We start from the raw sequence: 25,211 nt of genomic DNA, 5'->3' as shown, positions 1-25,211 counted from the left end.
TGTATAGGTACACATGCACGGTCTTAAGTAAAACAGGCAATGCGTGTAACAGCAATTTTAACATCTGAGAAGATTTTGATTTTTCGGTTTCGTCTTGAATGCATGTGTTCAAATTATCACCATGACAACATCCTCTTGGCAGTAATTCCTTATTAAAACACAGCATGGCATGGGCTTATTAGAATATTTCAAATTAGACATACGAGTGTTTATGAAGGTATAGACTTCCGTAGTAGCACACACTAACTGGAAAACAAAAGAGTGCTGTACAATCAGGGGGGAAGAGTTAATGCCACACAGCAGGGCAGGAGGGAGTGGGGGCCACAAGGCCGCATGGAGTTATTCTTGCGAGGAGTGTTGAATGCTGAGGGACTGTTATCGATGAATTTGTTTATGAAAGACCATGCCTAGCTACTTCACGGATTGATTTTTTTTCCTGCCTAGTAACAATATTGACATTGAGATATACGTATGAAATATCAAATGATAATTCTTTGGTAACCAATAAATGGCAAGAACACGGCAGAACAATGAATGCCGCAAGAAACCACTGCAATCAGGAACTGTATGTGTTGTATTGTGACCATGTGTACATAAAGGAGCTTTTAAGAGTGAAAGTGGCGTGTGGGCGGGAGATGGAAGGGAAGCAGGCTCCAGAAGATTGTTTAGTCCAGCAGACGAGTAAACAGCAAATGACAAATAAAGCATTTAAAGTGTTGTGTGAAATAATTGAGATTCCAGTCAGGGTTACATAGGCATGTTTTGAATGAACAGATAAGCAATAGGCCATTGTTATAGGTCAGCCATCCAGTGGTAAGAGACTCTGTACCAGATGTTCAAAGTGGCGCAAGTACAAAAAAACATAGAAAGACAATGAAGTTACACTTCAAACATTCTGATCACATTATTCAGAAAGGTGGCGTGCTCAATTCTTGGAGCTGCGCAGCAGCAACAAAGATGGACGGGAAGACCTTCTGGAAGCATGGAAGACAAGATCCCAGCACACACGTGGGTGATGAAAGCACTAAAGGGATCATCATTGTGAATCGTGGAATAATACATAGAAGCACGTGTACCCATGATCAGAAGATAGAATGCAAGTGTGATGGCAGCACTCCATGCTGCTGCTGTCACACTTAAGGGACACTCCCAGCCGACTTTAGAAGCGAGCCCTCACTCAACAAATGTAAGAAACTCCTCAAAACTTGGCTCTTTAACACATACTAATGCCATGATAGAGAGATGGCAGCTATGTATATGAGCACTGTACTTCTTCTGAATGTAAATTGTAAATCTATTCACTTTGTGACAATCTAGATTGTTTTCTTCTGATAACTATTGTAAACACCACTATTTTGTCTGACCACTAAGTAACAAAGCCACTCTTTTCATGCAACAAGCCTGCAATCAGCCTAACTGCCATATAATGAAGCCTTCTTGTATTTATGTAACTAGTTCAACCAAATGTAACTCTCTGAACATGCAACAATTAAGACTGACTGTACCTGCAGAACTATGCTGCGATACACCTGGTTTTGGGCGCACACCACATGTAATAAATACATAAGTAAATAACACACATGGCCTTGTCATGCATTGCACTCCCCTGCAGCTTTCCTGAAAAGGTGGGGGGAATTATTGTTTATATCCGGTGCATGTTAATGCACATCCAATTTGTGAATTCAGGATTCACATTGACATGTGTAGACAGGTCCTCCTATTTGCATACATGTGCAAAGGGGGTGCAAAGGGCATTTCAATGTGTACATCTAAGATGTATAGACTAAAATGTAATTTCAGAAAAGGGTGCATCCTTTGTGGCAGATGAGCTAGTGCATCTCATCAATTGTGCTCAAAAATGTTTTGAGAATCTGGCCCTATATCTCAGATATAAGGGCTTCCCATGTAGTATCAATGATAATGCCTTCCTGAAAGTCGGGTGGCTTGCTTTGGGTCTAAATTCAGATGGGAAATTGTAAGATTCTAGGGTCAGACATTTTGCAGCAGTTGATCTAAGTCCCCTTGGAAGTTGTGCCAGACAAAGCACATGGGTATTCGAAAACAAGGCAATTGAAGGATTCCCAAGGCTTTATCAATATGGTTGTGTTTACTGAGACTGAACACAAGGTGTGATGTGCTGTTCTGAAAGGACTGTAGACCTGCCATCTGCCAAAACGTTAACAGCAAGTAGTAAAGAGCCTAACAATACATTCATGAATTGGAGCAAAATGTGTTATTCTTTCAAATGGGTGCCTGCAAAAAACATGTATTTCTGCCTGAAATATATGGCAGACTGTCTAGCCAAGATCGATGGAAGCTTAGCCCACATTTACATTTGCATGAAGGAGCTGTTCCTCTGTTTGAATGGTGACACAACTGACAACTCAATTCTAGGATGTACTGATTATTAGCACCCTTGCTGGGAGCGTCAGCAATCAGGTTGCTCCAAACCCGGTACTGAATCTAATGATGCAAGTCCGGGGTCGGAACAATCCGAGTGCTCCGAGCACCCACTGTCCATCAGGTGCTGCCTGTTCTCGCTCCTCCCCTGTGTCCTGTCTGAATCTCGAGCCCCTCACACCCTTCAATCTCCTCTCCTTACCTTACCAGGGCTCCTCTGCCCCGGCCTCACTCTTTGGCTTCCTCTGTCTGCCATGGACAATGAAGAGGGGCTCCGAGTGGAGCCCCGCCTCCAATTTCCATAACAACCATGACTCTATCTGGCCTAAGCTGCGATCAAAGCAGCAAGGTTGTGTTTTTTGTTTTTTCTTTCAATTGCACTTAGCACCTTGACGGTTTGCCTCATGGTGCTAATGGCAAGAATTCCACAATTGATCGGCTTCACCAGCGCGGGGATACCACTGGGGCTGGTTGGAAGGGCCTCACTTCTGTGAAGCATATAACTCGGGCCCTGGTGCAATATCGGCCAGTCAAGCCCACCAAACACGTGATTATTGCTGTATTAGATGGTTTGTTTGCCTAGCCTACAAACCTTGTGTTTGCTTCAGCATCACAATAAAATGTCAAGTATCAAGGGGTCTAATTATGAAGCTCATTTGTTCTGAAAGGCTATTATTTTGTTCAAAACTAGCCCTTTCACAGAACAGAGCTTTAGTCATGGGTTTGCATGAGTACTGTACTGCTATTTCATATAGCTTCCCTGTGCAGCCCATTAACAGATGGCAAAGGCTAAGAAAATCGCACATCTGCACTAAGCATCAACTTAGATGGTCACGTGATTTTTTTCACCCACGTTGTTTAACATCTACATGTAAGCTTGGAGAGATCTTTTGTCACAGATGGTCCTCAAAGAACATTAGCACACTGATGATACTTTGGTTAATATCCTAGGGGGGCGCCTGATTAATGTCATGTGCATGGACGTTCAAGGAAACTAGCCATATTACTACCACCTGTCTTCATTGGCTGCCCATTCACTTATATTGACTTTGTAACGGACTGATGTATCAACTACAAACCTGTGGTTCTGGGCCAACAATCTTCGCTTGCTGAAAGGTGAGCGGAAGTTGAGCGGGCCTATATTGTATGCCTTTAAATTACCTGTTTAAGCTCTTCAGCGTTCAGTTTATGCATGTTCTTTTTTTTTATTGAATTAGTTGACATTAATCAACCTTACAATATTATTACATTAAAAAAAATATTCAAATTCATGTTCCAGAATCAAGACATATTCAAATTCAGCTTATGCGTGTTCAGTATTGGCAACATGTGGAATGTGCAGAACTAAAAAAGAACATATCCATACTTAAAAGAGTTGTGATATGTCTACCTCAGCGACATATATGATATGATAGGCTATTTATAACGTGCTTAATACCCAGAGGTTTCTAAGCACAGACCCGGGAATCAAACCTGCGCTGCTCCGTGTCGTTTTGCTGCCAAGGCGATCACGTTACCCTCGAGCGATACTCCCGAGACGAACATGGGCTTGTATTTGCTCCCCCATGTGACATTCACAGGACACGTTAAACTGTTACTCCGAGGTTATTTAGATTGTTACTCATAGACTCAAAATACGGACCTTATTCAGCTCCCATCTCTCCTGTAGCAAGCAATATCAGAGTCTTCTTCTACTCGGAGACAGAAATATATTTGTGTTGATGTAAAAAACACTGTGATTTTATTTTTGTATGTTACATTTCTGATTCTTTGAAGTTAAGGCTGACATGTTGCAGTGTATTTACACATACAGGGATGAAGAAAGGGGATGTGCTTAGGAAAACGTTGGTGGGAGAGAGAGGTGAAACTGGGGCCGTGCAAATCACACATCACACAAGCAACACCTCCTGGTTGTTCACTGTCAATTAAGGACTTAGGGCCTCATCACGAGTTGGGCGGTAACACTGGCGCTATTAGCGCCGGCGCTAATAGCCCTACCGCCAACCCCCCCAGCGCTATTAGCGCCCGGATCACGGGTTTGGTGGAACGGTTATTGCCCATTCCCCATTGGGCCCAATGGGGAAAATTTGTGCTATTACTGTAAACCCGACGAAAATCGGCACATTTGCCGCTGATTTCCCCCCAGCTCAGAGCTGGGAGGAAATCCGCCAAGGTCATGATCTGGCGGACCCTTAAATGCGGCAGTAATAGCGTTACCGCCACATTTAAGGGTTACCACCAAACTCGTGATGAGGCCCTTAGTGTTTCTGATGGTCACAAAGCAACTCAGTTCGAGCCTGAAAGATAAAACAGTGGCACAGTACGGCTTCAGCCATAGGGGCATGCACTTTTTCCACCATTCATTTGTGAATGAGTGCTGGTGCTGTACAGTAGTAATCACACATCCATGCAGGTCTCCTTTACTGAGTGTAGGAGAGCTCAATGAGATAAGCAGTGCAGGAACGAGAACAAACAGGCTGCTAGGATGAACCATCCTTACTGTATTCACTTTCACCATTCCGAAGTGATTGGTTGGAAACGCTTGGAACCTTATGAATCACAATGCAGTGGTGGGGAGAGGGATAATAACGGGATAGATTGAGTTGTATTGATGTGAACATTATATATAATCTTTACAAAAATAAATAAATGCATCACCAACGCACTGTAGAAGATAAACTGAGAATGAGCACTGATACTCTCACTTTCGAGAAGATATGTTTATACCTACCCACTCCACTTACATCTCAGTGTTTTCAAAATATTGGCAGTGTATCAGGTGTGGAGATGTAGATCATGTGATCTCCACATCCTGTCAAGAAAACCAGTCAAGTGAAGGTTGGTATTTTTTGGGCTGAGTTTAAAAAGCTGCACAACTATTTAAATATGTAGCTGTAAATCAGTGGGTCTTTAAAGATTGTGTTTGAGTTGAAGCAACAACAAAATTGTCAGGCTTATCATGTATTTCTTTGGTAAATCTACTCAAATTATTTATTTTAATAGATATATCATAAAACACACTCTCCATAAACGACAGCTAAGGTTTGCATTCAATTGAATGAATAACCTCCTGTGTCACAGCCAATCACTTTGCAAGTGATCTTAAATGTTCGTCCACTATATTATAACCACAACAATTAGCAATCAGACAATATGACACTAAATACTGCCTTTTCTCAGCTCATGCGATTGATGTGACGATTAGTGAGCACCAATTCATAGAAAATATTCCCTCTAGAAGCCAATTGAAATTAAACCATCATAAGCCGTTTAATTAATGATACTCTAGTGCAATTTATCACGATCAACTAAGGACATTTAAAAAAAAAAGACTGCAATTGAAATGGGATAGAATTTACAGTAAAACAACTGGGATTATTTTACCACTGTGGAGGTAGAGGCAGGTTGTCAGTTCTATAATGAGGAAGACTAGGATTAGACATAATGAATATTAAGGGTAAGTAATCAGAGCATTACCTCCACATCCTCTCGTCCTCGTCACTTATTCTATTACGCATCACCCAAAATCCAAATATTGGCGTGGCACACAATTCAGCTGAAAAGGAATGGCCCGATTTCTCCACCATAGAGAACCCCTTCTTAGAAAAGAAAAAAAGAGGGGTGTGAAGGACACTCCTCACCGAAATTAACATCGCTGTGATAAAATGCCAGGCACTAAAGACATTGTTGGGTGTCCTGACCCACGTTTAAGCTATCATGCCACAACATTTGGTGCTGTGGGCTTAGAAAATTCAAGATGGCGGAAAACCCACATGTGCGCCGAAATCCAGGAAAGCTGCGCCGTTTGTGCGCACACCGAAATGTTTGCCTCACTTGCCACCCACCAGTGCGAGAATGAAAGGCCGGGTTGCCATGAGGGAAATGGGTTGCCAAAGGAAAAACAGTAGCGCCGGTTAGCTTCAAAGCGCTTTAAAACCACCATTGGACTACCCGCACAGTAGTCTGAAACCATTGGGAATGGCAATGCTGATTGCCAAATGCAACCTAGAATGGTGGGGAATTCATTTCTTAAATCTCAAAAATGGGTGCAGTACCAGTACTCACCACTATCCAAAAGCCGGCATTTTAAAACCACACCAGATTTTACTTTTTTGTGTAAAACTGAATGAACCCAAAGCAGGCTAAAGAAAGACTTACTGAGAGGTGGATACAATGTAAAGTGACATTCTGAAGTGACTTGAAGGTTTATAACAAGACTGGCTGAGATGTGGATTGCAGCAGTTTAAGTTGCACTGGATTTAAAGACACTAAAATCGAAAATGTTTAGATTAAATGAGTGACCTATGTTTGGTGTCACATGCCTTTGTAACTGTTGAAATGTCATAGTTTTGTACTTAGAATCAGCATTCTAGCTGCATGTGTAAAATTGCAAGTTAATTTAAAAAGCAACAAAAAAAAAAACATGACAGTTAGCTGAAAGTCTGGTTTAAGGAACTTGATTTTGCTTGACAGCTACCCCCATCAGGAGTGAAACTTGAGTCACAACTGTGTTCCCAGGCTATCTGCCTTTTGCTGGCAACACTAAGGATATGCCATCTATCTGATAATTGAATTACCTGTGCTCTACAGGAGCTCTGAACAAAGCCTGTTCTGACTCAGGCAAAGGTTTTATTACAGCAGTCGTAAAATGTAGCTTCCTCTTGGCAGAAGCTGGGAGGGGCACTGCCTGTGAGAGCAAGCAGGCTTGGCAGAACTGGATAAACCAGTATTTCTACCTTGTGCTGAGAGGAAACCACACCCCTTTGGAGCCAGAACATAACTTTAAAAAGATGGATCATTCATAGAGCGGACATGTGAAAATTTTATAAATGATACCATAATTCTTGTGATTTTTCTGCCCACAGTTTTAAGAGGTTTTTAGAACCGGTGGTATGTTCAGGGGGGTTTTAGCGGAAAAGTGGATATTACTCTAAATGTATGCATGTTAAAAATCTGAAACTTCATCAGTTAATGTCCATACTCCCTGCGCACATGTATGTAAAGTTGGGTCAATGTCAGAAATTGAAAAATCAGTTAAAAAGTCAATTATGTGCCATTTCTGAATGCAAGCTCTTAGAAACAACAGATTTGGACAGAGACATGGCTAAATTCAGCCACACCATGTATATGTAATTTCAAGCAACTGTGTAACTGTGAAATATGTCTTTTATTATCAAATATAGAATGTGTGCAATCTGACAGAGGAGTGTCCTATCTGCAAGCCATAAAATGACATCCCTCTGACTCACAGTTCATTCCCCAATCAAGTGGGGAATGGAAATTTGACCAATGACAAGTGAGAGGGGCGAGTTTAGTTATGACCAAACACACACACCCACTTGCAGAACATATAAATGGACCACTGAAACTTAGGTAGAGACCTTCAATTCCATTTGCTGCAACGCGCTCTGCCGGACCATACAACATCCAGAGATCCAGACTTCAAATTCATCAACCTCCAGAAAGCCAAACTAGAGACCAGACCAGAGAGAGAAAGCAGTGCTGTACCCAGAGAGAAAGCAGTGCTGTGCCCAGAGAGAGACCCGAGCCCAGTCCAAAACCCTGACCAGATCCGTGACGAGGCCCATTTAATTCAAGAATATAGTGTGAGTACCCAGCAGGACTGTGTAGAACCAAGCTTTTAGTTTAAATTCACCTAATTCAATCTATTTAACCTAAGTAGAACTGCCTGATAGCTCCAAATCTGTCACCTGTCATTTTAGCTACAAAATCTGCCACTTGTCATTTTGAGCTTTTAAAATTTGCAAAACCAAAAACGACCTCTATTTAATCGCTCATATCTCCGCGACCGTTTGTGCTAGAGACTTGCAGTAACTTTCATTAGAAAGCTTAGAATCGTGGCTTTCCTACGAACCTATAATTTTACCGCAATCGCGGAACACGCATCCGCGAATTCTACCGCGATTTGCAAATTTCTTCACGTGTAAAAAGACAGCAGTTTTGCCTTCCATTTGCCAGAAATTCGTTTAACCTGCTACTATCCCTGCATCATTGCTAGTGTGAGCCTGGACTAATATTAACTAGATACCACTCACCCTGAACCTCTGAGAGGGAATTAAAAGTATTTTAGCATATTTTTCAATTCATTGCCAGCACATATCAAAGCAATTTGGGCCTGTGTTTTCAAACTTATGTAGTCTAAGCTTGCTGGGGTGAACTGAATTACAGTTGATTGCATTTCTGAGAACTGTGTGCTTGCTTCCATTTCCTTGCATTGCATCAAGGGGGGGAGGGGAATGCCAGAGAAAAGTGATTACATTGTTTTGCTGAAATCATATCAAGTTGTTTTCTATACTGCATTTCATTCATTCAACCTTGCATTTCCTTGAACCTTATAAAGCATTATCTACCACATTATACTTCTGTACCTATTTACCAGTGTGCTACCTTATCCATTTCATGTCAACTCCTTATTGATTATAGAGAAGCGTGTTAGTGCCAGATTCTCCGTTGTTAATCATTATCATATCAGATTAAGTGTGATATTCAATTATTAATTTATTATAAAGTGTGATATATATATATATATTTTAAATTATCAAATAAACCTTTTAACTTGCAAAACAGAACTACTTCTTGGCTCAGTGGGGTCAGGGGGATTCCAAGAGGGGTGTTATATAGGGGTAGACATCCAGAACGCATGAACTGGACCTAAAGATATATCAATAAGGGTTTTCATTCAGTATTATAGACTAGGCGTTGACTTAGCTGTAGTGTTGAATTGAATCCTCTTACAAATTGGGGGCTCGTGCCGAGACGTTTGGGTTAGAATACCACTTGTGCAGCTTAATACAGTGTGCTAACTGACGGGATACATACATCCAGTCGGATCACCACGCTGCATTACGCTGTGAAGCATTCCTCAAAAGGGACACTCCAAGAAAAGTTCTGTTCTGCAAAAATAAAATACTAACTCCTGTAAGTCAGGACAGAGACCAATCTCTAGAATGACGACCTTGGTAGATATGAAAATAGCCAGAGAGCACTTCTTACATAAACTATTTGTGAGAGGTGAATGGGCTGAGCAGGGCCAGGATGCCTGGTTGCAGGCCATCACGCGACAGGTCACTGAAACAGGGTCAGACTTATGGAGAGATCAGGGTCCATTACATGTGGCCCTGAGTGAACTATATATGGCTCCTAAAGCCAAAGAGGAACACAATAAGATTGCCAGGATAGCAGCATACCTGTACCTATATATGGGAGACATGCAGGATAGATGTGCTGAAAGCCAAAATCTGGCAAATAGGCAACAGATGGTGTTAGAGAAGGTCCAATCTCACCTGGTCTCTTCTGAGCAGAGGCTGCAGAGGAGCCAGGAGTCAGAAAATGACAGCAGACTGTACATCACTAAAATAAAGGAGGATATGGATGTGCTGCAAAAGGAAAAGTCAGAACAGGATACCAGATTTCTGGCCTTGCAGAAGGAACACCAAGAAGGTTTGGACTCCCTACTGCAAAGCCAGAAAAAGCTGGAGCAACAACTGGACTTCAACAGGGTATGTGCTGAGCAGGTAGTCACCCTGCAAGGCCACCTAGATAGAGTGAAGGCAGAGAGCAACAAACTAATTCTGAAAGACCTGGATACCCAGGCAGAGTTTGATCAGGAGCGCCAGAATGCTGGTGCCTTCCAAAGGCAAAGGGACGACCTGGCAGCACAGATGCAGGCTCTCAGTCAGGAAAGGGATACCTTAGGCCAGGAAGTCTGCCATTTAAAAAGAAAAATGGAAGAAAATCACCGACCCACCAGGGACTGGGTGACCTCCAAAAAGAACGCCAGAACTTGCTAGAGCACACCAGGAGGGTGGAGGATGCTCTAGCAAGAAAGGAGCAGGCCAATAGGGACACAGCTCAGGAGGTAACCCTCCTGCAGCAAAGACTGGCCCAGTTCTCCAGGACCAACCAGGAAGCACAGAGGGAAAATGAGGCCCTCTGTCAACACAATGATAGGCTCCAACAACAGGTAGCGATGCAGGAGAGACTGATAGAGTCGAGTAAGGCCTTAACAGAGGAACTGAAAGCACAAATGCAGGCTCTTGCATTGCAACAGGGAGCAGGGGCGGATAGAGATGAGGTCCGCTGGGAAAGAGAGACTCCTGACCATAACCGCAGGAGCCCTAACACCAGGGGCCTTCATCTCCCCCAGTCCCTGGACTCTACCACCCCCATGTCCCCTGGCGCACATGAGCACAGGGCCGCAGGGATGGCAGATTACTATTCAGCTAAGAGTATGGGGCTCATAGGCCAGTACCACTCAGGAATGGAGGGTTGGGCATCCGGGTATGGGCACCCAAGTACAGTACAGTTCAATGGGGAACCCCAGGAGAGTAGGCCCATTAAGGGCATCCTGAAAACCTCTGCCCAGTTAGGTCAGTGGAGGGGGTACCCATCAAATCCTGGCAGCAAGGAGGAATCTGAAGACTCCTCTGAACTGCGCAGGACACAGGAGACCAGGTCCCCACATTCTGCCAGCCATTCCCAGGCTCGCAGAATCCGGGAAAACCTGGAAGAACAGACGGGAACCTCTGGGAGCAGTGCCTCTGAGTCCGAGGAAGAATGGACAAGGGTTACCCGAACCAAAAAGGCCAATAAGGCAAAAAGGGCCTTGCTTAAGGACCCCTTAAAGCAGATTAAGGCGATCAGGAGCGTCATCACGCCTTACCATAAGAACGCTAAGTATTCTGTTTGGGAGCACTTAGAGTTGTTTGAACAAATGATGGAGACTTTCCATTTGAAGGACAGCCAAAGCCGTATTCAATATGTAAAGTGGACCTTCTCCCCGGAATACTCCAGTTTCTTTGCGGGGCTGGAGGACCAAAATCATTTAAGATGGTCCACCTATAAGGCGGCCATCTTGAAACATTTTTCTGTTCACAGAAATCCTCAAGAGGCTCGCAAGGCAGCCTACAATTTGCAATGTGGGGAGGATCAGGCCCCACAAGAATTTGTGCAGGAGTTAAAGCGTGCTTTTGCGCAAACCACCAGAAGGGTGCGCACAGATAGTAGAGAGTTCATTAATACGTTTTTCCATGCCTTGCCCAAATATATCATGACCCAGCTCATGAGGGATTTTCACGAGAAAAGATCTTTAGACTGGGTCATTGAACAGGCTACCCGGATCTATGAGGTGCAGAAACCGGTAGATAGCAAAAGTAATGCCCAGAAAAACCCCAAAGCCAACACCACCCCTGCTGCTGCCAAGGTGGCAGAGGTAAAGGTCACCCCTGTTTTGGATTTGGAGATAGGGGGCCTAAAAACCTACCTGCACCTAATAATGCTAGGCCCAGAAGGTCCTCGGGCCAGTCACAGACAGGGAGCCAGGGAGGCAGCCCCACAAATGGGGTCCCTCGCTCTCCTGATTATGTAAGTCCCCGTTACAAGGGAAACAGACCCATCCTGGGTTATGTGTGGACTCCTCCAGCCCAAGTGGGGGGATCCAGCCAAGCACCTAACCCAGGGAACTTCCCTCCAAACTTCCCACAGGAGGGCAGAAATTTACCAAACCCTGGGCAGAACTTTTTCCCCAGATATCCACCCGACTTCCAACCCCAAAATCATCCATCCTTCTTTCCCCAATTCCCTGAGCCCAGACCACTGAATCCGGGAGAGGGGAGGCCAAGGGTGGAGGGGTACCCAAATCTTCCCAACCCGGGGTATTACCAGAGGAGGGACAGCTACCCTTCCCGGGATCAGCCCAGGGGGGAAAACAGGGCCCCGTATCAGCCTGAGCGGGTTTCCCAGTTAGAGCGCCAGGTTCAAAACATGGCGCGGGATCTGGGTCACATACTGAGGGCTCAGCAGAACCCTCAGATGGGCGTGCCGGCGCAGAACGCACCCAACTCTGGACCTGGTGCTCCAGAACAATGACGGGGGCAGCACCTCGATAACTCACCGGTTCCCAGGGAGGAGGCACAAGGGGAAGGGGGGTGTAAAGCCTTGGAGGAAGCTTCCTTCCTCACTTGTAAACAGCCCATGGAAACCCAGGAACCGGAAACAAAATCTCTTGCCCCTGAAAGTCTGCCTCCTAAGGAGCAGAGGGGGGTAGGAGAAACAAAAGACCCAAACAGACTCAGTTTGAGGAGGAGGTACAGATCTTCCAATTTGAGGGAGAGGGATCCTCAGATGATCCTGGGAAAAGGATCTTCTCCTTCAGAGAGGGGGGAACTCCTCCCAAAGAAAAATGGGTCCCTAGGGATGCAAATCCAGACTGGGGAGATGTGGAGACTGAGCTACCGCCGCCCACCATCTCATCCCAGAACCAACAGCAAGAAAATCCCCTGGTTCAAACCCATCCTAGGGACTGCCTCCAAAAAGGGGGGGGCGGCCCAGAACCGGAACCAGGGGAACCCACAATGGCTCTGATCTCCAGTTGCCAAATTTTTCTTTCAGATTCCCAAGGCTCTCCACAGAATTCTGCCCAAATCTCTTCGCTAGCGATGTCCAAAACCAGAAAATTAGCCCACCAGTTGTCCAAAAATGTACATTATCTGTGCCCCCTTGAGGAGAAGGAGGGAAGATATTATGCCCCGGTACAAGTACAGGGGCAGGGTACAATCTCGGCACTGGTGGACACTGGATCTCAAGCTACCCTTCTGTCCAGAAGGGCCTTTGATGAACTGAATGCAGGAAGGGGAGAGAATTACCAAATTCCTCTCACCTCTCTTCCTGGACAACTCCAGAACTTTGACGGGAAGGAAATTCCTGTCGAGGGGACAGCAGATTTGGACATTAAAATTGGGCGACACAAGCTGAAACACCCGGTCATAGTTGTGACCCCAGAGGGCACCCCTTGTTTACTAGGGAATGACCTCCTGAGAAGGTTGTCACCCCTAATTGATTGCGTAAACAAGGTCCTCTGGACCCAGACTAGCCGACCCATAAAATTAAAACAGAGTGTCAACCATGTTAGTTTAAACGGCACATGCCACATGGTTGAACAAAAATCAGACCAAGTAGAATTCCACTTCCAGAACAACCAAATTCCAGACGTGACAGTAATAGCAGTAGGACAACAGACTGGTGATGGGGGGTCCTCTCTATTTCTGAAAATCAACCTTCCTTCCAGTCTAAAGTGGTATTCCACGCTGGAAGGAAACACTCTGAAATTCTATACTAATCCACAATCAGGAACTCCCACTCCTAAAGTCCAGAAAGATGTGAAATCAGCTCAAAGCCTGGCTGATATTCAGCAAATTGGAGAGCAGTTGTTCATCCCTGTTCAGTTAAATGATGGGAAGGACTCTGTTCTCGCTCGAGTGTGTGTGAACAACGGTAAGAGCTTCATCAGCGAAGCCATGTTTCGCCAACTCCCAAAAGATCCAGCCATTCCCACCTTCAAACTGATAGACAAATGGGAAATGGACCTGGAAGCACCTGATTCCAAACATCTCCTGCCAAGCAGGTGTATGCTCAAAATCTCCATTGGCAACAAGAGCATAGTCCATAATTGTTGGGTCGTGCGAGACGTCACTGCCGCCTTTTACTTAGGCAGTGACATTCTCAATCGCTTTGCCATTAGTTTGGACCTAATAAACTTCAAAGCTTGGTCCCGATTAGCGGATAATCCCATGGGCTTTGATGATCCAGAAAAAGCATTTAGGTCAGCTCAATTGCTACCTTATGCAGTTGAAATTCAGGTTAAAGAGGAAGTCACCATCCCAGAAAGGACCCGACAATTCTCCCTGGAAGTGAAAGTTAAAAGGGGACAAGAGTTGAAAAACCCTGATGCTTACATACATCTAAATGCTTCTCTCCAACAGCAAGGGTTGGGGGTAAACCCAACTCCATTAGTCAACATAGAACATGACACCATTCTAATAGAGGTGGATAACAGCGACTTAAAGAGTATTACTCTAGCCGCAGGCACCATTATTGGAATGGCGGTTGATGACCAACATTTTTCCATTGATTTAGGTAACGAACTGTTAGGGCCAATCCCCAAGGACTGCGTTGACAGTGACAGTGATGAAAATACAACACCAGACAGGATTTTTACCCGGCATGGGGGGAACTTCCTGGTGTACACTTCCTGCCCTTATGGTCAGGAAGATGTGACTTGTGACTTCAGGAGGGATGAGGTGATTTTCCAGGTCCATGAGGGCTGCCTTTCCCACCTGAAGCCTCCAGTCCAAATCAGCACTCTGACCAGGGACTTCTCCACCCAGCTGGAGGAGGCCGCTGAGATAGCCAAACCAGAAGTCTTTCCAGGCTTCAGGCAGATGGTGGAAGAGAGAGTCAACCTAGCTGATGCCTGTGTGACTCTGGAACAGAAGCAAAAGTTGAAACAAGTTTTCTTGGATTTCCAAGATCTCTTTGCGGTAGACTCATATGACTGTGGTCGCACCGACATCCACACAACCACAATCCCCACGGACCCTGGCATGACTCCAGTGTTTGTGAAGCAATATCGCTTGCCTCTCGCATCAATGGAGTCCCTTACTGAAATAATTAAGAACCTTGAGTCCCGGGGAATAATCCGTCCAGTCCACAGCACCTTCAATAATCCGGTGCTGGGAATATTGAAGCCAAACGGCCAGTGGGACTCTGCGCCGACCTTAGGGAGCTCAACAAACGGGTCCATACTTCCCGATGGCCTCTGCCCTACATTGACCAAGGGCTGGCCCAGATCCAGGGGTCACGGGTATTCACTGCAATAGACCTGACCAATGGATACTGGACTGTGCCTGTCAGTAGGGAGGACCAATACAAGCTGGCTTTTACCTTTGGGGGCCAGCAGTACACATGGACCCGGACTCCCTTCGGATACCTCAACTCCGGCAATGAATTCAACATTTTCCTACATAAGGCCATGCCCGACCTGGGTGCAAGGGGTAACCTGGCGTATGTAGATGATGTCCTCATCAAAAGCTCGACCGTTGAGGAACACATAGCAGAGATCCGTTATGTTCTGACACAGTTGAGGGCCGCCGGAGCAAAACTTTCCTTTCAGAAAGCACAGTGGTGTAGAACCCGTGTTAATTTCTTGGGGCATGAGATTACTCCTCAGGGTCTCTGTCCCCAGGAAAAGAAAGTGGAAGCACTTCAGAGACTGAAAGACCCCACAACTCTGCGGGAACTAAGGAGCCTCCTTGGACTGACTAATTACAGCAGAAAGTTCATTGAGGGCTACGCAGAGATCACCAGACCCCTGATTCATCTCCTGAAGGGGGGGGCCAAGTGGGAATGGGGTCCAGAACAAGCCGAAGCAGTAAAACAACTCAAAAGAAGCCTCTCACAAGCGCCCTGCCTAGCTTACCCTGTCAGAAACAAGGAGTTCTTCCTGGAGACGGGGTTCTCTAATACGTGCTTGACGGCAGTATTATACCAAAAGCATGACAAGGTCAATAAAGTAATCTCCTATGCGAGCAAAACTTTATCCTCTGTGGAGGAAAAATTCAAAGATTGTGAGAAGGCACTCCTGGCAACGGTGTGGGCATTGAAGAATTACCGCCCGTTTATCCAGGGGGAACACATCATAGTGGAGACTCCACACCAGCCTCTGCAATATCTCCAAAGTGACAGAATCCGGGCCGGAAATGTGAGTAATTCCCGAATTACTTCCTGGATTCTGTCAATGCAAGGCTTTCCTGTGGAGGTCAGATATGGCCAAAACAAGAAGAGTCCCCTCGCGCAAGGTCTGGCTGACTTGCATGATTGTGCCAGAGAAAACTGTCTCGAGGACGAAAGTCTAAAAATAAAGGACAACATGGAGGCATACCTTAATTCCCCCCACAAAGTCTTTGAATAAGACAAGTGTGAGGGAATGCCCACTGTCTATGTGGATGGATGCTCTTACCATGTTGACAACAACGGGGAGAAAGAACTGGTGGCCGGCGTAGGGAATGCATGGGTGAATGAGTCCCCAGAACCCTCCGCTGGATACAAAATTGGTCCCCGAAGTAGTCAGGTGGCAGAATTGATGGCTGTGCATCAGGCCATCCTCACTGCTGTCCAGCATCAACTCCACGAACTGGTCATAATCACAGATTCGGATTATGTACGGAACGGGTTTGTGGAGCACCTGGTTAATTGGAAAACCAGAGGCATGTTATGTGCTAACAACAAACCCTTGAAACATGGGAAGTTGATCCAAAACATTGATGGTCTGGTCACATCGAATGGGATGACCATCTACTGGAAAAAGATCAAGGGTCATTCCAAAGTAGAGGGACCAGACAAAACTGGAAATGACTTAGCTGATCAGCTGGCCAAAACCGGAGCCATCCAAGGGGATCTAATTGAGATTGAGTCCCTGTTGGGGGAAATCCAGGTCACTGCCATCACTAGGTCCCAGACAAATGCTCACAACGACCTTTCAATTGCACAATGGAGTAAGGAGACCCCTGATGCTGATTTGATTACCGCTCAGAAGGGGGATCCAATTATTGGTAAATTTTACCAGCACCTTGAGGACCCTGAGAACTTTCCCCTGACGGATACCGATTACATTGGGAAAGAGGACCTAAGAGTGTTGATGAAATGTCCAAAAATGTTCCGGATCCAAGACGGTTTGCTGGTAAGGAAATCCAAAGCTGGCCACGATCAGTGGGTGGTTCCTACCTCATTCCGAAGCCTGATGTTAAGTCACGCCCATGATGCGGCCACCGCCGGTCATAGGGGGTTTCACACAACACTGGAAATCTTAAGAGAGGTTGCATACTGGCCACACATGGGCCAGGACCTCAACCAATATTTGAAGGGTTGTCTTGTGTGTGCACAATTTCAGCCGACATCCCTCACACACCGGGCACCTTTACAAAAGAGGGGAATGACACTGCCATGGTCAGATTTACAAATCGACTTTGTAGGCCCTGTGATTCGCTCGGCTAGGGGGAATAAGTACATGTTGACTGTGACATGCTTGTTTACCAAGTGGGTGGAATGTCTCCCAGCCCCAAATTGCAAGGCAGAAACTGCAGCTGCCTTGATGATTAACCACATCTTTTCCCGTTTTGGTCTACCTCAAAGGATTGAGTCAGACAGAGGTAGCCACTTCACCAGTGAAGTAATGACAAAGATGTGGGAGATACTGGGGGTCAAGAGAAAGCTGCATATTGCTTATAGACCAGCTTCTTCTGGGGCAGTAGAGAGATATAACCAGACAATTGTGAGCATATTAAAGAAGTTTGTGGCAGATTCTGGGCCAAGTTGGGATATCCGATTACCTCTGGTCCTAATGGCTATCAGATCTACCCCTTCATCTGCAACCAAAATGTCACCATTTGAGTTGATGACTGGGCGCAAGATGGTGCTTCCTCAGCATTTGCTCTATAGGACCCAAGAGCAGACACTGATAAATGCCTCCACTACTCATGAGTATGTAGAGAATTTAAGGAAACACCTCCAACATGCTTTTGCTTATGCTCAGCGGAATCTAGAAAGATCAGCTGATAGCATGAAGACCCACTATGACCTGAAAACTTCCAGGAAGGAATATCAGGTGGGGGACCGGGTCTATCTATACAACTTCCAAAGGAACCAGGCCAAGCAGCGCAAATTTTTGCCTACATGGAAAGGACCCTTTGAGATCATCGACAAGATCTCACCTGTGGCCTACAAAATCCACATCCCCAAAGGCGGTTCGGCAGAGGGGGAAGACAAGTGGGTCCACATAAACCAGTTGAAATGTTGCCATCCCAGGCACACTCTGCAACAACTGGAGGAATCCTCTGGAATCCTAGCGGGTACTGTCTCAGACTAATTCAGTTCCAACCATAAAACATACCACATCTAGTCTCTAAAATATTGTGATTTGCATGAAACTGTCTCTTAGTTATACTGTTTTTATTTTTTCAAAATAAGAATTTAATGTTTCGTGATGATGAAATGCATATGCTGCCCCACTATCTCAACAGTGGTGGAAAAAGTCTATGAGTAGGTATTGCCGCTCTTCCTTTGTCGTCCTAGGAGAAAGAAAACCTGAAGACGGGCCAAGGAGGATGATACGGAGACCGGGAACGAAGATCCAATGGGCCCAGTGGACCGCCCAATATTCCCATCAGGACCGGCGAGGAGAACTGATCGATCAGTACCGGATGGAGAAGAAGATGCTGAACTATGCCATCTACAGAAGAGGAAGAAGATTATGCGGACAGACCGGTGCGTGGGTCAAAACCCTTGGGCACGCGACTCCCCATCGACTCAAATTCAAAGTGCAGTCGCGTGGGGGGGCTTGTTGGGTGTCCTGACCCACGTTTAAGCTATCATGCCACAACATTTGGTGCTGTGGGCTTAGAAAATTCAAGATGGCGGAAAACCCACATGTGCGCCGAAATCCAGGAAAGCTGCGCAGTTTGTGCGCACACCGAAATGGTTGCCTCACTTGCCACCCACCAGTGCGAGAATGAAAGGCCGGGTTGCCATGAGGGAAATGGGTTGCCAAAGGAAAAACAGTAGCGCCGGTTAGCTTCAAAGCGCTTTAAAACCACCATTGGACTACCGCACAGTAGTCTGAAACCATTGGGAATGGCAATGCTGATTGCCAAATGCAACCTAGAATGGTGGGGAATTCATTTCTTAAATCTCAAAAATGGGTGCAGTACCAGTACTCACCACTATCCAAAAGCCGGCATTTTAAAACCACACCAGATTTTACTTTTTTGTGTAAAACTGAATGAACCCAAAGCAGGCTAAAGAAAGACTTACTGAGAGGTGGATACAATGTAAAGTGACATTCTGAAGTGACTTGAAGGTTTATAACAAGACTGGCTGAGATGTGGATTGCAGCAGTTTAAGTTGCACTGGATTTAAAGACACTAAAATCGAAAATGTTTAGATTAAATGAGTGACCTATGTTTGGTGTCACATGCCTTTGTAACTGTTGAAATGTCATAGTTTTGCACTTAGAATCAGCATTCTAGCTGCATGTGTAAAATTGCAAGTTAATTTAAAAAGCAACAAAAAAAAAACATGACAGCTGAAAGTCTGGTTTAAGGAACTTGATTTTGCTTGACAGCTACCCCCATCAGGAGTGAAACTTGAGTCACAACTGTGTTCCCAGGCTATCTGCCTTTTGCTGGCAACACTAAGGATATGCCATCTATCTGATAATTGAATTACCTGTGCTCTACAGGAGCTCTGAACAAAGCCTGTTCTGACTCAGGCAAAGGTTTTATTACAGCAGTCGTAAAATGTAGCTTCCTCTTGGCAGAAGCTGGGAGGGGCACTGCCTGTGAGAGCAAGCTGGCTTGGCAGAACTGGATAAACCAGTATTTCTACCTTGTGCTGAGAGGAAACCACACCCCTTTGGAGCCAGAACATAACTTTAAAAAGATGGATCATTCATAGAGCGGACATGTGAAAATTTTATAAATGATACCATAATTCTTGTGATTTTTCTGCCCACAGTTTAAGAGGTTTTTAGAACCGGTGGTATGTTCAGGGTGGTTTTAGCGGAAAAGTGGATATTACTCTAAATGTATGCATGTTAAAAATCTGAAACTTCATCAGTTAATGTCCATACTCCCTGCGCACATGTATGTAAAGTTGGGTCAATGTCAGAAATTGAAAAATCAGTTAAAAAGTCAATTATGTGCCATTTCTGAATGCAAGCTCTTAGAAACAACAGATTTGGACAGAGACATGGCTAAATTCAGCCACACCATGTATATGTAATTTCAAGCAACTGTGTAACTGTGAAATATGTCTTTTATTATCAAATATAGAATGTGTGCAATCTGACAGAGGAGTGTCCTATCTGCAAGCCATAAAATGACATCCCTCTGACTCACAGTTCATTCCCCAATCAAGTGGGGAATGGAAATTTGACCAATGACAAGTGAGAGGGGCAAGTTTAGTTATGACCAAACACACACACCCACTTGCAGAACATATAAATGGACCACTGAAACTTAGGTAGAGACCTTCAATTCCATTTGCTGCAACGCGCTCTGCCGGACCATACAACATCCAGAGATCCAGACTTCAAATTCATCAACCTCCAGAAAGCCAAACTAGAGACCAGACCAGAGAGAGAAAGCAGTGCTGTACCCAGAGAGAAAGCAGTGCTGTGCCCAGAGAGAGACCCGAGCCCAGTCCAAAACCCTGACCAGATCCGTGACGAGGCCCATTTAATTCAAGAATATAGTGTGAGTACCCAGCAGGACTGTGTAGAACCAAGCTTTTAGTTTAAATTCACCTAATTCAATCTATTTAACCTAAGTAGAACTGCCTGATAGCTCCAAATCTGTCACCTGTCATTTTAGCTGCAAAATCTGCCACTTGTCATTTTGAGCTTTTAAAATTTGCAAAACCAAAAACGACCTCTATTTAATCGCTCATATCTCCGCAACCGTTTGTGCTAGAGACTTGCAGTAACTTTCATTAGAAAGCTTAGAATCGTGGCTTTCCTACGAACCTAGAACCGCATTCCTACCCCCTATAGTTTTACCGCAATCGCGGAACACGCATCCGCGAATTTTACCGCGATTTGCAAATTTCTTCACGTGTAAAAAGACAGCAGTTTTGCCTTCCATTTGCCAGAAATTCGTTTAACCTGCTACTATCCCTGCATCATTGCTAGTGTGAGCCTGGACTAATATTAACTAGATACCACTCACCCTGAACCTCTGAAAGGGAATTAAAAGTATTTTAGCATATTTTTCAATTCATTGCCAGCACATATCAAAGCAATTTGGGCCAGTGTTTTCAAACTTATGTAGTCTAAGCTTGCTGGGGTGAACTGAATTACAGTTGATTGCATTTCTGAGAACTGTGTGCTTGCTTCCATTTCCTTGCATTGCATCAAGGGGGGGAGGGGATTGCCAGAGAAAAGTGATTACATTGTTTTGCTGAAATCATATCAAGTTGTTTTCTATACTGCATTTCATTCATTCAACCTTGCATTTCCTTGAACCTTATAAAGCATTCTCTACCACATTATACTTCTGTACCTATTTACCAGTGTGCTACCTTATCCATTTCATGTCAACTCCTTATTGATTATAGAGAAGCGTGTTAGTGCCAGATTCTCCGTTGTTAATCATTATCATATCAGATTAAGTGTGATATTCAATTATTAATTTATTATAAAGTGTGATATTTATATATATTTTAAATTATCAAATAAACCTTTTAACTTGCAAAACAGAACTACTTCTTGGCTCAGTGGGGTCAGGGGGATTCCAAGAGAGGGGTGTTATATAGGGGTAGTCATCCAGAACGCATGAACTGGACCTAAAGATATATCAATAAGGGTTTTCATTCAGTATTATAGACTAGGCGTTGACTTAGCTGTAGTGTTGAATTGAATCCTCTTACAACATGCACAACACCAGACCAGTCAATAGGCCTAAATCAGGCAGTCCCAGGGCACCAGCCCTGAAAAACATTAATTCCTGGGGATGGCCAGTAAAAAACAGAACACACAACCGATGAACAGAAAAGAAAGCAACTCTAGGTCAACTCCCAACATGAGGAGCCAGAGGGCAGAACTGAGCAGGACAAGGGCCTGCATTCCCTGCAGAAGAATAGGATAACATCTGCAACTCTATGGGCCTCATCACGATTTGGCAAGTAACGCCGGCAGTATTAGTGCCGGCGGTATTAGCCCTACCGCCAAACCCCCGGCGTAATTAGCGCCGGATCACGGGTTTGCCGGTAATGGAATTCCCCATCCCCCACTGAGCCCATCTAACTCCATTAATGAATACACACATAATATGATGGCCATTCTGCATCACTGTGTTAGTAATACGACACTTCAAATGAAGTCAGGCAGAATTGTGGGTTGTGTTTTGATTGTGAAAGTACTGCTCAAATATTCAATTTGTCATCATAGTGTGTTTAAATATTGTGAAAGCTGTGATGTAAACACATCCCTTTCAATTGTTCATTTGCCTCCTGAGACCATTTCCATTAATTCATTACATGAGGGAAACGAACATATGTATTCAGGAGCAAAGATTACATTTTTGCTGCAGGGAAAGCAAATTATCAGGTTTTTTTGAGTGTTGAAACTGCCATTTGTTTAGAAACTCCCAGGGAAACATGCGACCTACTTCACTAAACACTGCAGTGCTTTTATTTCTCATTTCGGTCTTGAAGACAACATGTTGTCAGTTAACAATATCGGTATAGTTTTCAAACTTAGTATAAAAATAACAAATACAGCCATAGCCTGGATTTACAAAAATGTAATGTCCCTTTCCAATGCTGTAATTGCTACTGGTTTAGAAGTAAATCATGTCTATTCAAAACATACCAGAAATTAAAAGTGGGCAGTAAAAAAATAAAATAAATGAAGTTTCAATTCCCCAATCAGTTGCACATTAGTTTCAAATAAATACTATCTATATGCATACATGTGTATGTGAAACCAGCTGGCTTCTCATTACCAGTTCAAATTATGCCTATTTAGTTCATCGTTGCAATTTTTCAATCACACCCACAAAACACATCATTACCAGTTGATAATATGTCCAAGTATCAAAGTACAGCATGCCGAAAAGATCATTGCCGATTGCAGTATGCCAAATTGGCACATCACTGCAGATCAAAAATGTTTCAAATATTGTAGCAGTTAACAACATAAAAGAAAGAAATAACTAGTGGCTCGTTCACAATAAGCGAGGGGACACTGATTTGCCAAAAACCTAACACATCATGGAGGAGTTGTGCCAGCCTACTGCAGACACTGAGTGCTCCCGGAGCTGAGAGAGTGCTTGTGGGCTGGCTTAAACTGACAAAGTGAAACCTGGTTTCCCATTGACAGCATCTATTCCCTAGCGTGCATGTCAAATGGACTATTCAGAGCCCATTCAGAATTTCTAGGACAGTGAGTTGTGGGAGCTCCTGTGTACATGTGAAGGACCAGCAAGCACTTTTTGTTTCCTGGTACCTATTCACTTGGCACAACAGCCAGAGAGCTTCCGTGATCCCTGGGAGCCCATTATATGGCAAGGAGCAGAGTCTGAACCGGGGCTGAAGGTAAGAAGAATGTATTTGGAATGCATATGTGTGTGAACAAATGAGTCAATGTATGATGCTTCACGAGTTTATGAATGAGCAAGCATATGTTGTATTCATGCACACAGGCCTATGTTGGGTCTCTTATTTTGGGGGGTTTTGGAAAGGGGCTGGGATACAACGGCATCATGGGATTTTTGTATTTGACATCTGATAAAGCAAATCTGATAGGTGTTACTACGTGTCTAGACTGGCATTTTGGTGCAGCCAGTCTAGCTATTGCATAATGTGACATGTCATTTCTTATTGGGCATTTATGATAAAGCAAACATGATGTGATATTACATGGCTAAACTGGCATTTTGGTGCAGCCAGTCTACCTTGTTTTTTGGCATGGCATTTGTTTACTGGGCATCTATGACAAAACAATCTTCATGGTGTATTACATGCCTAGACTTTCATTTTTGTGCTGTCATTGTAGCTGTTTCATACTGTGACATGCCAGTTTTTACTGTGCATCTATGATGAAACAAGCATGATTTGTTATTAAGTTGCTAGGATAGCATTTATGTGCAGTCAGTTTGGACATGTATTGAATATTGTAGCATGGTATTCTTAATGACAAATACATTATTGCCAGAACCAGTGTGGATATGTTTTCTTATAGTATCACTCGAGACATACGGGCAAAGCAAATATGAGTATGTTCTTATATCGTAATACTGGCCTATAGTGGTGTAGCAAACACGGAAATGTATGGGCACAGGCAGCATGTTTTTTTTTTAAACTGGCATATTTTGTCGGCAAAGGAATCATGAAAATGTTTTGGAAAATGCTCATGTTAACTGTTGGTGACTTGCATCTATTCATGAGTTTACCTTCAATGCCAATTGCAAACTGCCTGACTTATTACCGAATGTGTCACATAAAGTTTGCTGTAAAATGCACCATTTAAACTGATTATTTAAAACATTTTCACAGGGGAAAACCCACCCCGACCACTTATGCTTGGTTGAAGTTCAGTCACTCTAACATATTTGTTGGAAATATTTACACCCCCTCCAATTAAAACTTCGCCAGCAACCACTGAAAACATGCATGACTCTATAAGATGCACAGCTCTAAAAAGGTTTTGTTTAGAGGCCAAATATGCATTGAGTACTGCCATGCCAGTTGAACATACCACCACTATTGTATTATTATGTCTCAGCATTGCCACTGTAAATAACATTTTTGTGCTGCGTGTGCCCTAACAACATATTACGTAATTTGTAATCATATTACAGCAGTAGCACCCTATTCCATGCTAATGCTGCCCATGGAAAACCATGAGGCTCCATGCCTAGTTTGGTTCCCAATTGAATTTCAGAGTTTGGCTCTTCCCCAGTCATCCACCAGTGGAGAGCTCCGATACAATTATCCCCAAAGTGCACCGTTTTGTCCAGTTTTCCCTGAAAGGCCCAATTCTGCCCCATTTTCCACCTTAGTGTTCTGCTCTGCCTAAATGGGTTCCCTAGTTAAAATGCCCCCCCATTGTGGCATTCTGTGCTGAATTCTGCCCCACATTGCCCACTGTCCCATATTCTTTCCACATTTATACCTTGTGCCTCAGTTTGCCCCCATTTGATAATCAGTGGCCAGGTATGGCCCCATTAGCACCGCAGTGCCAAGTTCTGCTGGTGTGGAATGCTGCATCACTATTGAAAACATTCTGACTCCTGTTCAATATGTGCTCTGTGGGAAAGCTTGCGGACCAGGTGGTCTTCTAGCTGATTACTTTTTAAGAGCAACCCAGCAATTAGCTCCAGTTTTATTGAACCTATATAACAGTATACTCGGAAGCTGGTAGAGTAAAGTACAGTATCCATATGGAAGCCAAGCCCACA

At 44.2% G+C, this 25,211-nt stretch overlaps 1 protein-coding gene across 3 annotated transcripts in view; it reads right to left on the bottom strand.

The window, feature by feature from the left end:
- The window catches only part of LRP1B (LDL receptor related protein 1B), a 4,835,697-nt gene that overhangs the window by 55,863 nt on the left and 4,754,623 nt on the right, over window positions 1-25,211 (bottom strand). The gene's annotated exons all lie outside the window — the stretch shown is intronic.

Source organism: Ambystoma mexicanum, chromosome 9 (genome assembly GCF_040938575.1).
Source record: "Ambystoma mexicanum isolate Mex_15411 chromosome 9, UKY_AmexF1_1, whole genome shotgun sequence".
Lineage (NCBI taxonomy): Eukaryota > Metazoa > Chordata > Amphibia > Caudata > Ambystomatidae > Ambystoma > Ambystoma mexicanum.
This window is presented reverse-complemented; position numbering and strand designations above follow the sequence as displayed.